The sequence below is a fragment of the Erinaceus europaeus genome, chromosome 1 (genome assembly GCF_950295315.1).
Source record: "Erinaceus europaeus chromosome 1, mEriEur2.1, whole genome shotgun sequence".
Classification (NCBI taxonomy): domain Eukaryota; kingdom Metazoa; phylum Chordata; class Mammalia; order Eulipotyphla; family Erinaceidae; genus Erinaceus; species Erinaceus europaeus.
This window is the reverse complement of record NC_080162.1, coordinates 159,672,814-159,688,518: the sequence shown is the minus strand read 5'-3', so window position 1 is coordinate 159,688,518 and position 15,705 is coordinate 159,672,814. Positions and strand designations below refer to the sequence as shown.

General features: G+C 43.1%; 1 protein-coding gene across 2 annotated transcripts in view; it reads right to left on the bottom strand.

Annotated features, from left to right (window-relative positions):
* LYN (LYN proto-oncogene, Src family tyrosine kinase) overlaps positions 1-10,926 on the bottom strand; it is a 147,115-nt gene extending 136,189 nt beyond the window's left edge. Inside the window, exon 1 of one of the 2 annotated variants that reach the window (XM_007531519.3) lies at positions 10,656-10,926. The gene's annotated coding sequence lies outside the window, so the exon portion shown is untranslated. The remainder of the gene's footprint in view (positions 1-10,655) is intronic. The other variant, XM_007531520.3, reaches the window with a different exon arrangement.
* Positions 10,927-15,705: the final 4,779 nt, after the last annotated feature.

Genomic DNA, 15,705 nt, shown 5'->3' with positions numbered 1-15,705 from the left:
TGTTGTTGTTGGATAAGACAGAGAGAAATGGAGAGAGGAGGGGAACATAGAGAGGGAGAAAGACAGACACCTGCAGACCTGCTTCACCACTCATGAAGCGACCCCCTCTGCAGGTGGGGAGCCAGGGGCTCGAACAGGGATTCTTACACCAGTCCTTGCGCTTTGCACCATGTGCGCTTAACCTGCCGCACAACCACCGGCCCCTATTTATTTATTTGTTGAGGGAGAAGCCAAAGTACCCCTCGGCTTTGGTTTACACTGTGTGGGGATCATGCAGTCAACCCCTGCACTCTAACGCTGAGCTAGATCCCTGGCTTTGAGTATTTCCACTTCTTGAGTTTGTGTGGAGAGCTTCTGTTATTGGGAGTTCAGAGAAGTGATGGCAAATCATCAGCACTGAATATTCATGAGTAATGCACGGCCAGGCAATGTTTTCTGAATGATGAACACATGAACCATTACTTGAGGGATTAATAAATTCCACAAACCAAATCACGGTTCTCCCTCCTTTCCAGCAAAAATAAATGTCAACATTGCATGAAGCTGTACACAGTCAGTAAATAAGGGTGCTGGGTGGCTCCACAGCCAAAGAATGAGTCCTCTCTTACTGCAGATTATCATAACTGAAGTCTCAAAACAAGTGAGTGCTTTGCCACACACACTGGCTCTGTGTCACACAGCAGGATGTTTGATTAGATGTGGGTCACTGGAAACCACCCTTATCACACCCGCACATTTGCATTTATAAATTGACTTAGCTACACAGAGATGGGTAGAAAAACATGCCATATATGGCCAGTGCCAACAATATATATATATTTACTAACAGTGGGACAAAAAGGCATTTAAATAAGATTCTGATCAAACTCATGTGAGAGCCTTGACAACTGAAGAATCAGGATAGAAAACAGGAGAACTTGCTCTCCCTGTCAATTATATTAATTCAACACACAGAGATGCTGGCTACTGCCAAACCCATAGCTTGAAAATCTGTTTCTCTGCTAGACCTTTTTGGCTTAGTGCTGCTTTTCAGTGTCTTGCACTTCATTATTAAAATGTCTGTACTGTTAAAACTACATGAGGGTAGTAGATGGCTTCGAGGAGAATGGGTTTGGAGGGTACACAGGGAGATGTTGAGTGTGAATGTGGCTTTGCTTTTTTGACCTGGGGGTGGTTACATCTACATTTGCACTGAGATAGACTTTTCTAGGTTTTTTAAAAATTATTATTATCTTTGTTTATTAGATAGAGACAGAGAAATTGAGAGGAAGGGGGAGATAGAGAAGGAGAGAGACAGTGAGTCACTTGCAGCCCTGCTTCACCACTCGTGAAGCTTTCCCCCTGCAGGTGGGGACCTGGGGCTTGAACAAGGGTACTTATGCATTGTATCATGTGTGCTCAACCAGGTGTACCGCCACCCAACCCCCCAGACTTTTCTAGTTTTGTACCTTTCTATGTGTATTTTTTTTTTAAGTAAAAGAAAAAATTATGGCCTGGGAGATAGCACAAGTGTTATGCAAAATACTTTCATGCCTGAGGCTCTGAAGTCCAGATTCAGTCCCTGGCACCACCCTACGACAGAGCTGAGAAGACCTCTGCTTAAAGGAAAAAAGCAAGAGATGATGATGGGCTGGAGAGATACTGTAGCTGATTATGCAACAGGCTGTCATGCCTGCGGTCCCAGGTCTAATCCCTGGAGTCACCATAAGCAACTGAGAAAGAAGGACGGAAGGAAAGAAGGAAGGAAGGAAGGAAGGAAAGAAGGAAGGAAGGGAAGGAAAGGGGAGAGAGAGAAAGAGAAAGAGAGAAGTGAAAATAGAAATAGCACCACCACTTGGGACCACTATCAAGTACCTATTTGCTAGTGACTACAAGACTAGGTCTTCTGAGGATGATATTTGATGTTATATCAAATAGCAACAAAGGTTATTGTCTAGCCTCAAATTTACCTCTGTGGAAGTCCCTGTTGGTTCTCCAGCGAATCACAGAGCTCTGACTCTAGGCTTACTAAGTGCTTACTGACTCCTTTTTGGCAACATCATAGATGCCTTAGTGTGAAATGCTCAAAAGCTCAAGGTCTGAGCCCATCTTTCTTTCTTCCTTCTGTCCTAGAGGCCTTTCCTCTTATGAGGAGAGCACATTTACATTCCGACTCTGGATACTATGCCTGACTCACAGGTGAAACTCAAGAGGCTGTGCTGAATTTAAGACTAAGTATAACCGAACTAGTAGACATTTCTTCAAGAAAATGATGTCTCTTTTTGCAACATTCATAACCCATCACCATTCCTCCAAGGGTAGGACTACTCAGAATCACAACACCCAAACACCATTATACATTAATTTTAAAGGCATAGGGGGTATATATTTAGAGCCCCTATAGAAAATAGTATGGGACTATTGTGAACAAATAAAAATGAAAATACCTTATGATCTTGCAATACTAATCCTGAAAATACTAATCCAAAGGGACATTTGCATCCCTATGTTTACAACTGCATTACTCACAATAGCCAATACAGAAGCAACATAAAAGTCCATCAACAAACAGATAACTGGATAAAGGTACAGGATACATATTCAATGTAATATTACTCTGCAGTTAAAACAATGATGTTATATCCTTTGGAATAAAAATGAATGGAACTCGAGGTGATTTTACTTAGTGAAGCAAGGAAGGAGGTGAAAGACAACTACAAGATGGATTGCTAGTTTAGGGAATTGAAACATGTAAACTTGCAACAATAACAAAATTTAACCAACTAGTCTAACACATTGTGAGAACTGTTGGGAGCTATCTGAGGTGAGAGAGTTGGGGAAGGAGAACACGACACAGAACTTTGATGGTAGGTGTTGTGTGAAACTATGCCCCTGTGGGGCTGTGGAGATAGCATAGTGGTTGTGCAAAAGACTTTCATGTCTGAGGCTCCGAGGTCTCAGGCTCAACCCCCAGCACCACCATAAGCCAGAGCTGAGCAGTGCTCTGGTTTCTTTCTCTGTATCTCTCTTTCATTTAAAATAAAGAGTAGGAGCCGGGCAGTAGCACAGCAGGTTAAGCGCACAGGGTACAAAGCGCAAGGACTGGTGTAAGGATCCCGGTTTAAGCCTCCACCTATCCATATGCAGGGGGAGTCGATTCACAAGTGGTAAAGCAGGTCTACAGGTATCTTTCTCTCCTCTCTGTCTTCCCCTCCTCTCTCCATTTCTCTCTGTTCTATCCAGCAATGACAACATCAATAACAACAACAATAATAATAAAACAACAAGGGCAACAAAAGGGAATAAATAAATATAAAAAATAAAGAGTAAAATAATATATGATGAGGCAAAGTAAATCCTTTTTTAAAATAACTATACTTATGTGATTTCATAATCTTATAAAGCACTGTTAAAACACTAATAAATATTTTTTAAAAGCACCAAGACAAAGGAGATAATTCAGCAATTATATGTATAACTTTTAAGCCTAAGAACCCAAGTTCAATTCCTCACATTCCATATGCCAGAGATGAATAATGCTCTGATCTCTCTACTCATTCTCTTCTCTCTCATAACAATAAATAAATCTTTTAACAAATAATGAAAAGAAACCCAGCACTGTATCATTATAGGTGGCATTAAGAAATGATCATATTGGGGGTCGGGCAGTGACACAGTGGGTTAAGTGCACGTGGCGCAAAGCACAAAGACGGGTGTAAGGATCCCGGTTAGAGCCCCCGGCTCCCCACCTGTGGGGGAGTTGCTTCACAGGCAGGTCTGCAGGTGTCTATCTTTCTCTCACCCTCTCTATCTTCCCCTCCTCTCTCCATTTCTCTCTGTCTTATCCAACAACGAACAACATCAACAATGGTAATAATAATAACCACAAGGAGGCTACAACAACAAGGGCAACAAAAGGGGAAAAAATGACCTCCAGGAGCAGTGGATTCATGGTGCAGGCACCAAGCCCAGCAATAACCCTGGAGGAAAAGAAAAAAAAAAAAGAAATGATCATATTGACCAAACATTAAGAGATTTCAAAACATCTACTTGAGTTTCTTAAGAGTTTCTATGATGACAAATTTCAAAATATACATTTTTTTTCTGATGCTGGAAAATTGAATATGGCCACCATGAACTTTACTAGAGAAGGCTCTAGACAGATGACTAGATTCAACTAACTTTTCTTTCTTCTGCCCTCACCTCTCCTGTCTCTCCCAAACTGAAAATGAACACAGCAAGAGGCAGTAGAAAGGACCAACACTGGGTGGCAAAGAAGGTGGGGCTACAGGCAAATGACCAGGCCTGGGGCCTTAGAAGCAGGAGGAAGTATCACTTCCTTTCAGGTCTCCTCTGTCAGGCCTTCTCTGGGGCCTTCTGTTCAGTTTTGCTCTCTGTGACATAGCTTCCCTGACACAGCTTCCCTGTGGAAAGCAGAAGTGGTCCTCCCTCTCCATAAGGTCTCTCTGAGACCAGCTTCTCCATTTCTCTCACCCCCATGTGGTGGGGGTTAACATTTATAGAAAGATGGGAGGTACCCAGAAATCACAAATGCCAGGAAGGCACCGTCACTCTCACTAAAAGCAGAATGAATCCAGACCCATCTCTTTAGCCTCATTGTGCACTCTCACCAGGGTCTGAAAGTGGGCCCAAAAGAGTCAGGCTAGCTCCCTGAATGCCCAAATGTTGGAAAGGAGTGGGAGTTAGGAAAGGCTCAGCAATATTTGACTTTATCTAATGTGTGAACTGTAGAAGGAAGTTAGACAGACTACAAGACCCTCAGAGCTAGTGAGGAAGACTTCTTCCAGTACTCTACAACTCAGCAATAACAGAGCCTGGGTCATTAAGAAATATGTATTGAAGCTAGGGAGACAGCATAATATTTATGGAGAAGACATTCATCCCTAAAGTTCTGAGGTCCTAGGTTCAGTGTCCAGCACCATAATTGAGAGCTAAGGAGCTTCCTTTCTTTCTTCATATCTACCTACCTACCCACCTATCTATTTGGCTAAAACTAGTAAAAAAATGTTTAAAGGATTTGGACCCACCTGTATAAAAGTCAAAAAGAAAAAAGAAAAAAGAAAGAAAACATCTACAGAAATGCATTCTGAAAACTCATCTTTATTTCTGTAATCTTAAGGGACATCATCTAAATGTCTTAATATTATGAAACATGAACATATTTACAATATAAAGACTAATCAATAACCTTATTCCATAAATGACCACCTCCTTTGATGTCAATTCATGATTAAAAGGCTAGATAAGGGAGAACAGCAACATACTGACAGCTTTAATCAACACTTCGGTTGAGTTCTATACAAATGAAAATTATACCAGAATTGTAAATACAAATTTGAAGAACTATTCAATAGCTCTGTGGCAAATGAGAAATCCTGATAGCTTATTTAGGATTATGGTAAAGTAAAGCATGGGACAAGACTGAAGAAGTAGTTCAAGAATGAAGAATAAAGACCATCATCAAACCTTGCACATTATCAATGAAGATAAACCCTTTGGGCATAATGGTTACGCAAAGAGATTCTCATGTTTTGAGGCTGCAATGTCCCAGGTTCAATCCCCCATACCACCATAAGCCAAAAAAGAAGAAGAAGAAGAAGAAGAAGAAGAAGGAGAAGGAGAAGGAGAAGGAGAAGGAGAAGGAGAAGGAGGAGAAGTAGGAGAAGAGAAAAACATTAACACTTTTAAAAGGTGGCACACCTGTTTGAGCACACAAGTTACAGTGCTCAATGACCCTGGTTTGTTTGAGTCCCTGGTCCCCACCTACAGGGGAAAAGCTTCACAAGTGGTGAAGCAGGACTGCAGGTGTCTGTCTCCTCTCTCTATCTTCCCTTCCTCTCAATTTCTAGCTGTCTCTATCAAATACATACAGATTAAAAAAATAAAATTAAAAACATCATCCTAGGAAATTATTAAACTTGCTCTTCTAAAATGCAAAAGCTTCCCAGATAACCCAGACCAAAGATATTTCAAAGAAGGTCCGAGTCTTATTTATTTTAGTCCAAGTCTTTAAACTGGCTCGTTCTAAAAACTCCAGTTCTTCAATTGTAAGACTTTCATACTGTTTTTTTTTCTCTACTTAAAACTTCTCCTCCAAATGGGAACACCCTTAAAATATATTTTTAGAGATGGCCATAGAATGAATGCAAAGTGTCACAACTTAAATCTCAAAAAAATCAGGTAGCTATAAGAAATCTTTCAATATTTCTGAAACAAAAAAACAGTTCTCCCTCCATGTCTTTTTCTTCATTAGCAGTTGCTAAAGACGGGCAACAATGGACATCTTATTATAGAATTATGGGCTTTGAAGGGTATCTTTCTCCAAAGTTGCTCAAGATGTGGGATGCATGTTTTTTTTTTCAATTTTGCTTCTCCCCTTTTGTAGCCCTTGTTGTTTTATTGTCGTTGTAGTTATTATTGTCATTGCTGTTGGATAGGACAGAGAGAAATGGAGAGAGGAGGGGATGACTGAGAGGGGGAGAGAAAGATACCTGCAGACCTGCTTCATCGCTTGTGAAGTGACCCCCCTGCAGGTGGGGAGTCAGGGCTGGAACCGGTCCTTGCACTTTGCCCCACATGTGCTTAACCTGCTGCGCTACTGCCCAACCCTGGGATGCATGCTTTAATGTGTGTCTATCCTATGGGCCCTGCCACCTTTATATTTTCATCTCACATGATGCTCCCCCTATTGTAACAACCACACAAAGGTTCTCATGGGGAGGTTTGCTAGAGGCTAGGAGGAATCCACTGACAAACTTCCCTACTAATCAATGAACACTTGATAATGCCCCAAGGCAGTCACAAGAGCTGCTCTGATTTCAGTCAGTGTAGGTGTCACCTTAACAATTATCAGAACTCCCTCCCCAAGCCTGAAGCAGTATTGACAGGCACAGAAGCTCTGGGGCATTAGCTTCTTTGTCCTGAGTAATCAGCTGTTTTGTTCAGACAGTTACCAAGTGGTTGAAGAAAATTGCTTTATGATTCTTTTTCTCTTTAAAAAAATGTTTATGTAAGAAGCCCAAGAGGTGGCACAGTTGGTTGAGTGCTATTTTATGCATTTATGAGGTCTTGTATTTAATCTCCTGCATCAAATACAACAGAGCAGAATGATGCTCTGGTTTTCTTCCCCCCCCCCCTCCTTCTCTCCCTCCCTCTCTCTGTCATAAATAAGTAAATGTCGATTTATGTAAGTGGTCTGAAAAGATAGCTCAGTGGGTAGGCAGGTTGTGTCCAAGTCTCCAAGTTCCTTGGCCTCCATGTCCTGCACTATGGTGACAACCACACCAAAGACCCAAACCTTGGGCAGGGTCCAGACGGTCACTTCCCCGCCCTCCTTCCTTGTCATGCATGCAGCCCAGGCTAGAACTCCAGAATCATATGAGAGGTGCTATGGCACTGTGAGAGTTTCAATACTTTTTTTCTCTCTATCTGAATGAAAAAGAGGCCAGGATGGTAAAACTGCACATGCATGAGACCCTAATGCCAATAAATAAATAAATAAATAAAAAGATATATATATATATATATATATATATATATATATATACATAAAGTAAAAAATATCAATTTACTGATAAATTAATTCCTTTGAAATAAGTCACTGAATGTCTTCCCCAAAATAAAAAAAAGTAGAAAAATTCTAAAGTAGAGCTAGAAAACATAACTATTCACAAATTCCCACTTAAGCTACCTGGTTCATGAACTTGGATATGTCACCAAACCTCTTCTGTGTCTCTCTCCCTGCTTAACCCAGAGTACTAGGAGAGGTTCAAATGAAATTAAAGTGGAAGAAGACCTCAGAGCCCTGCACCATCACTGCCAGGAAGAATGCAAGAAAAGTCATAGGACTCCTCTGCTGTGAGTGTATCATCTGCTGTCAGTGTCTCCACTAGCAATAATTCAATGTTAATCTTGCCAAAACCTGAAGCCACAGAGGCCATTAAGATCGGTGTGAATGGTAGCCATGCCCCATGCTGTAGATACAGGGACATACTGTGTTCTTATTTACACAAATTAAAATCAATATGGGTTTGCTTATGGGTAGTCTACCCTAAGTGTTAAAATACAATTCTATTTCTCTGAACCAACTGGAACCTCAGATGTCTCAGTGATCTGCTTTTGAAAACAAATATAGTGGAACTGAAAGTATTTGAAAATCAGTGATTAAAAAACCTGGAACACTATTCTCTAAAATAGCATGCCACTAAAGGGGGTGATATCATAGATTCTCCATGTTATCTCTGTAGCACCAATAACTCTAAGATGATGTGGGCCTCCTTGATTGAGCAAACTGTTTTTGCACACCCCATTTAGCACTACAAATCACAATCAAGCCAGTAACACCACACAGTACTGGATGATAGTTCAAGTTCTTCAAATTCCCATTTCAGAAACTAGAACAGAGAGGACTAGCAGGTTTCTCATGCACAGAGCTCAGTCCTGTTTCTTCCTGTTGGTGTGACTGGGTCAGGCTTAGAGCATTCCTTCTTTTAAGCGATGTTAAGTATGTAATAAGAACCCGTGCTACCATTTTAGACAAGACAAAAAAGGTGGCTCAGCAAAGAGAGCACAGGACTTGCATGCATGAGACTCCAGATTCAATTGCTGGTACTTTACACATGCCAGAACAATGCTTCCAGTGTTCCATCCCCCAACTCTTTAAGAAAAGCGATTTTTTAAAAATTATTTGTTAAAGAAAAATTTTTTAAAAAACCATTTTGTTTATTTTATATTAGTGAGAGAGATATCAGACAATGACCACAGCACTGCTCAGCTCTGGCATAGGGTGATGCTGGGGATTAAACCTGGGACATTAGAGCTTCAGGCATGAAAGTCTTTTGCATATCCATCATGTCTTCTCACTGGCCCAGTCTTTTTAAAGAGTTGCTTTCACTAAGTTTTCATTGTCGTAGTGAATATAGACTAAACATAAGCAGATTAACCATAATATCACTCTTGTAATGCTATAGAAGAGGAAACTGAATAAATGGTCCAAGTAAATTGTCCCAAATCCCAGTTTTGGTGAATAGTAGAAGAGATCCAAACTGAGGTTTCCTGGATCCCATTTTCTTCCCTCCCCACCCCCACCCCACAGGCTTTCCTTCACCCTTCATTCAAGAACCAACTCATGCCATTCTGCATAAAAAAAAAAAAGTCCAGTCACCAAAGGCCTCTTATGATCAAATTTAATGTCTCCCAGTGTCAAAATGTTGAGCTCCAAGTTGGAGACCAGCTACAAATTGAATCTCACTCCTCTTTAACAGGAAAACACGTTTAAGTACCTAGAAAATGCTTATAGTCTCTCAGCACACTACTTCAACTGCTGCCTGCACAGAAAATCATCCCTGCCCTTCTAAACCCTACAGTGAGCTGGAGGGCACCAACAGCTCAAAAGCAAGCCAAATATTCTCACTGAATAGTTCTTAGGGTGAATGAGACTACAAGGCTCTTCTTTAGAGTCCCAACCCCCTGATGCATTTATCAAGTACATTTACTATGTGGCTAAAGGAGAACTGTAGCCTTAGGTTTTGAATCATCTCATTGTAAAGAACCAGGAAGCCTTGCTATAACAGAATCTCTTGCCCTAAATCACATAACAGCGCCACTTCTGGAACACTGCTGTACTGTACTTGGGACTTTGTCTATAAGAAACAATTCAGGAGGTAGATGTTCTCTCAAAGATGGAAGAAACCCGGACAGGGAAAATCAAGAGTAAGGCCAAGTTCGCACATTACTAGGAAAATGCAAGGCCCCAATTCAGGTTGTTACAGGATGCAAATCTTCCCTAACAAGTTCTCAGCTTGGGTTTCTGAGATGGCAAGGAAGCTGTGTGAATTTGGAGGACTTAGAGCTCACAGACACACACACACCCCGAATGGAGGAGATACAACCACATGCACACGTCAGCTGTGAGAAGGGACACCACACATGCACAGCCACGACGAAGAGGCTGCAGCCAGTCAGGATAACGCACGACAGTGGGAACTGGCGCTTCTACCCTCCCCCTAAGGCCAAGGAAAGGCAACCCCTGAATTCTTAAAATAACTTCAGCTTCCTCTCAGCCTGAGGCGGCACAGGACTGATCCCCACAGGCGGAGAGGCGCCCAGCTCAGTGGGAAGGTTAGCATGGGACTCCTGTAGCCCTGGGGGCCACCAAAGTCCTCAGTTGCCCAAGAGCCTGGAAGAGGATCTTGGCTGAGCCCCATTCAAAAAAAAAAAAAGGGAGGGAGGGAGGGGAGCACTGGTTGTAGCAAACCAGAACATGCAATTCAAGGAGCCCCCCGCCAGGACCCCAGCTCTGCATGGAAAAGAAAATGTGCTCCACTCTGCTTGGAAAAGAAGCTGCGCCCCCCAACCCCCAAAGGCACCGACGAAGGCTCCCACCCAGCACCTCTCCGCCCACCACGCCCCTGCGCGGCTCTGCCTAGGCGACACCTGCAGAGCCGCCCCCGCCCCCCACCCCGGCTCGCTCCCCCGGGGCGGGTCACACCCAAGCAGAGGGCATCTGGGTGCCCTCCCGCCGCCCGAGGTGCCAGGAAGCGGACGCTTGGCCCCCGCCCAGGCCCGTGGCCGGCCGCAGGGACTCCGGGCTCCCGCACTCACTCGGTCCCTCCCGGCACCCTCCCCCACGCGCGCTCTGGGCGCAGGGGACTCACCAGCTCGCGGTGGGACCTGCTGGGCGGCGGCGCTCCACGGTGGCCCGGGCTCAGCGCGGGGGGCGCGACGGGGCGGCCCAGCAGAGCGCACCTCGGCAGGCGGCGGGCGGCGGAGGCGCAGCGAGGTCTCGCGGGCTCGGGACCCGGCTGGCGCGGTCGCCCCGCCTGCAGCGGGCTGGAGGCTGCAGCGCGTCGGAGTTCGGAGGCGCCGCGGCCGGGGAGCGAGCGGCGGGTGGCCCGGCTGGAGAGGAACTGGCGGTCGCTGGGCTCGGCCGAGAGGTCCCAGCTACTTCCTGGTGCTTGGATTTGCATACTGCGCTGGAGGGAGGGCGGGGAAGTGACCGTCTGGCCCCTGCCCAAGGTTTGGGTCTTTGGTGTGGTTGTCGCCATAGCGCTGGACGTGGAGGGCAAGAAACCTGGAGACCCGGGCGTAGCCTGCGAAGGCGACCTCGACGGGACCCTTCCTCTCCCGCCTTCTCCTGGGAGACAGAAGGAGCTTCCAGGGAGCTATTCCCGAGTCGACACGTCAAGGAAAACTTCTCCTTTCCTTTCCTTTCAGCCTACTCTCCCAGGGCTTTAAGAGGCGGGATGCACATTCCTTTCTCCAGCATTTGGAGTTCTGAGTTGATGTTCAGAGTTATTCATACGTACAGAGAAAGTTTCTTAAAAATGTCCATGGGATTTATGGGCTCATACGCGCAGAATGTTAGGGGAAAATGTTAGGGGAAGATGTCCAGAGAGCTCTGAATTCCAATTCCATGAAAACGCAGAGAGAGGAAAGGAAAAAAGGAAGAACATTCGGAAGTAGCAATAAGTGTAAGCGAGTTAGAAAAAAAGAGAAGGCAGGACCATTAAGGGGGAGGGGCAAATATATATATAAATATAGATAGCTATAGAAATAATAGTCAACACATACCTGTGACCTTAGGAGAATATACTTTCCAATGGAGGGAATGGGGATACAGAACTCTGGTGGTGGGAATGGTGTGGAATTGTACCCCTGTTATCTCATAATTTTGTAAATCAATATTAAATTACTAATAAAAAGGGGAGACGGGGGGCGGGTGGTCGTCAACCTGGCTGAGTGTACAGGTTACAATGTGTAAGAACCCAGGTTTGAGCCCCCTGATCACCACCTGCAGAAGGAAAGCTTAGCAAGTGGTGAAACATTGCTGCAGGTGTCTCTCTGCCTCTTTCCCTATCTCCCCCTTCCCTTTTGATTTCTGGCTGTCTCTATCAATAAAAATTAAAATAAAAATAATAAAAACAAATTAATAGATAATAAAAGGGAGAAAAAGCATGAGGTCCCTGAGTTTGATCCCCAGCATCTCCTGTGCCACAATGATGCTCTGCTTCTCTCTACTCCTTTTCCATCATAAATAAAATATTTTTACTATTAGTGATTTAATATTGGCTTTCAAAATTAGAAGATAATGGTTATGATTCCACACCATTCCCACCACTAGAGTTCTGTGTTCCCATTCCTTACATTGGAAACTGCAATGGTTCTCCCAAGGTCACAGATATGGGTTGACTATTACTTCTATAACAATCTATCTACCTACATATAATAATAAACATTTTTTAAAATGGTACATGCCATACTCATAGCATTGACTCACACCCAAGAGGTCTGTGGAATTAAGTGCTCTGGAAATTGCTCACATCCTCATAGCTTCAATCTCTAGGGAAAATGGAAATAAAATGCCTCTTCCTCAGGGTTATTAGGAAAATAAAATGGCTGGTGCTGTGCCTAGCACAGTTACTATCTCACTTCTGCTATCTTTGCTTCCCTGCAAAGATACAGTGCTTGACAAACAGAATGATTTTGTCTGTAAACTTGCATTCAAACTCACTAAGTGCTTAGGTGTTGCACAATTCTATAGAGTATACAGGAAAGACAGTCAGTGCACATGTGGTCTTTGTGTTAATAATAGCAGACACTTAGTAGGACCTCTGAACTCCAGGATCTTGAGTACATTTTGATTCTCTTTGTTATTTTTATTTAAAAATTAAAAAAATTAAAGTTCTTTATTTATTGGATAGAGACAGCCAGAAATCAAGAGGGAGGGGTGTGATAGAGAGGGAGAGAAACAGAAACACCTGCAGCCCTGCTTTACTACTCGTAAAGATTTCCCCCTGCAGGTGGGAACCAGGGGCTCGAACCCATGACCTTGCACATTGTAATATATGCACTCAACCAAGTGCATCACCACCCGGCCCCTGCAATTTTTTTACTAACTTTATTTATTGGATAGAGACAGCCAGAAATCAAGAGGGTAGGGGGAGGGAGGGAGAAAGAAAGAGAGACACCTGTAGCACCGCTTCACCACTTGCAAAGCTTTCCCCCTGCAGGTGGGGGGGGGGGGCTCGAACCTGTGTCCTTGTGCATTGTAATGTGTGCTCAAGTAGGTGCACCACCACCTGCCCCCTCTTTGTTATTTTTATATATATTTTAAGGAAATAAATAGACCATTATTTTCTATCATTTTAATAGGTTGTTAATGATTTACAGTATAGTTGTTGACACATGGATACCATTTCTCATGTCCCCAAGGTAGGTCTGCAGAACACTTTCATCTGCAACTAGGTTCTTTTCCATCATCACATACCAGGACCCCAGTGTTGATTATCTTTTATTAACATTAGCTGTAAAAAGGCTGGCAATCATAGTCCAGAGGTCAAGGCAAATCAATCACATTGACAAGCCAACTTGTCAACTTGTAAAACAATCTAATAGAGCAGAATCATTTTGTTACTGTAATACAGTACTATGGTGTGCAAACTACTGCCTTAATTGACAGACAAACAAAAAGCTTGCTTTGACCTGTGATGTTAGACCTGTGTGTGTGCCATTCTTTAGTTTCTGCTGGAGAAGAGAGGATGAGATACATGTTGGAAGGTGCTAAGTACGTGATCAAAATCTATTACAGGGTTTGTGGAGTAAGACACAAACTTCAGGATGCCTTTTCAAATGTAGTAAACCTAAAGCAGACAAAATTATTCACCTATATCATGTTACTGTTTTGTCTTGAAGGACCCTGGTTCAAACTCAGCCTCCACCTCATTGAAGAAAGTTTCAGTGTTGTGATACTTTCCCCTGTCTGTTGCTGGCTTTTTATTTTCTTTCTTTCTTTCTTTCTTTCTTTCTTTCTTTCTTTCTTTCTTTCTTTCTTTTTCTTTTGTTTCCAGGGTTATTACTGAGGCTCAGTGCCTGCACTACAAATCCACTGCTCCTGGCAGCCATTATTTCTGCTTTAAAAAAAAATGGATATAATAGAGAGAAATTGAGAGAGGAGGGAGGACGGAGAGCGGAAAGAAAGATAGACATCTGCATCCTGTTTCCCACTTATGAAGCAAGCCCCCTGCATGTGGGGAGCCAGGGGCTCAAACAGGGGTCCTTGTGCCAGTCCTTGCACTTCATATCACATGTGCTTAACCCACTGCACTATTGCCCAGCCCCTGTTGCTGTCTTTTTCTATTTGAAAAAAAGTTGACCCAGAGCCTAGAATATTCCTAGCTGTGACCATGGACTGTGAATACAGAATGACAGGGACTCGGAAATTATACAGGCTCCTGTATAAATTATACAGGCTTCTAAATATGAATATATATGAGTCCCAGGTCAGATTGACATGGTAAATAGCTAATTGTATTTATGTATTTTCTTCAAGTTTGGGAGCTATTTTCTGTCCTGGTCCACCTCTCTAGTCCTATTCTCAACTCTGACACCATCTTCCAGGACAATAGTTTAGTCCACCACTATGTTAGCTATCAAGCTCCAGCAAAGATTACCAAAGTCATGGGCCCCTATGAACATATCTAAGATAGACCTATTGTCTTCTTTTCACCCAAAAATCTCTATCCTCTGCTCTATTCCTACTGTTTTTGGTTCTTGTTTATTAAACATCTTATCCTGATTTTATATCTTACTTCTTCTTCTTCTAGAGTTTGCCCTTCTTCCGTAGCCAGTCAACAAGGTCAGGTTGAAAGCTGTCAGGAGCTGCTTGTTGCTGGCTTTGAAAGTAACTGGGATCCATGTGGATTCAGTCGGCTAGGAAGGATCGTCAGTTTCCCCAATAAATGGGTACTCACGGGATGCACCATGAGAAGGTCGATCCAATGCATCCCTATATCTTACTGCATTTCAGCCACAGATTTTTGAATGCTACAATCATGATTTCATCCTGAATGCCCTGGGTAGATGACCTCACCAGTGTGTACCAGAAACTCACCTCTCCAGAGCCCAATCCCACTATGGAAAGATAAAAACAGGCTAGGGATATGGATCCACCTGCCAATGCTCATGTACAGCAGAGAAGCACTTATAGAAACCAGAGACCTTCTACCTTCTGCATCCCATAAAGAATTTTGGTGCATACTCCTAGAGAGGTAAATGTTAGGAGAAGATGCTCAGAATCCTCTGAACACCAATTCTACCAGGACCCAGAGAGAGAAGAGGAAAAAGAGAAAGGAAAAAAAAAAAAAAAATGAAGGACACTTGGAAGCAGTAGGTGTAACTTAGAAAGGAAGAGAAAGCATGATCATAGAAAAAAATGGGCAAATATATATACGATTATAGAAATAATAGTCAACCCGTATCTGTGATCTTGGGAGAACTACTGCAGTTTCCAATAGAGGAAGTGGGGACACAAAATTCTTGTAGTGGAAATGATGTGAAAATGTCTTGTAGCTTTGTAAGTCAATATCAAACAAATCACTCATAAAATTTTTTTCATAAGTTGACACAGGGAGGTGAGACCCAGTGACAATGAGAAAGAGAAAGAGAGGGAGGGAGGGAGGGAGGGAGAGACAGAGAGAGAAAGAGAGAGAGGGTGAGAGAGAGAAGTCATCAAGGTCTTGGCTAAATGGATATGGAAAATAAGATTTTTCCCAAATTTTTTTGTGTCTGATGATAATAAATCTATCTGGAATGGCTCCTGTAGTTTTTGGTAGAATATCAGTAGGAGTAAGGAGTCAAGCTTCATTGGGTGGAGCTCACTGTGCACCTGCTCCACCATCTCCAGCCCCTCACAGCTATCCTAGCTAA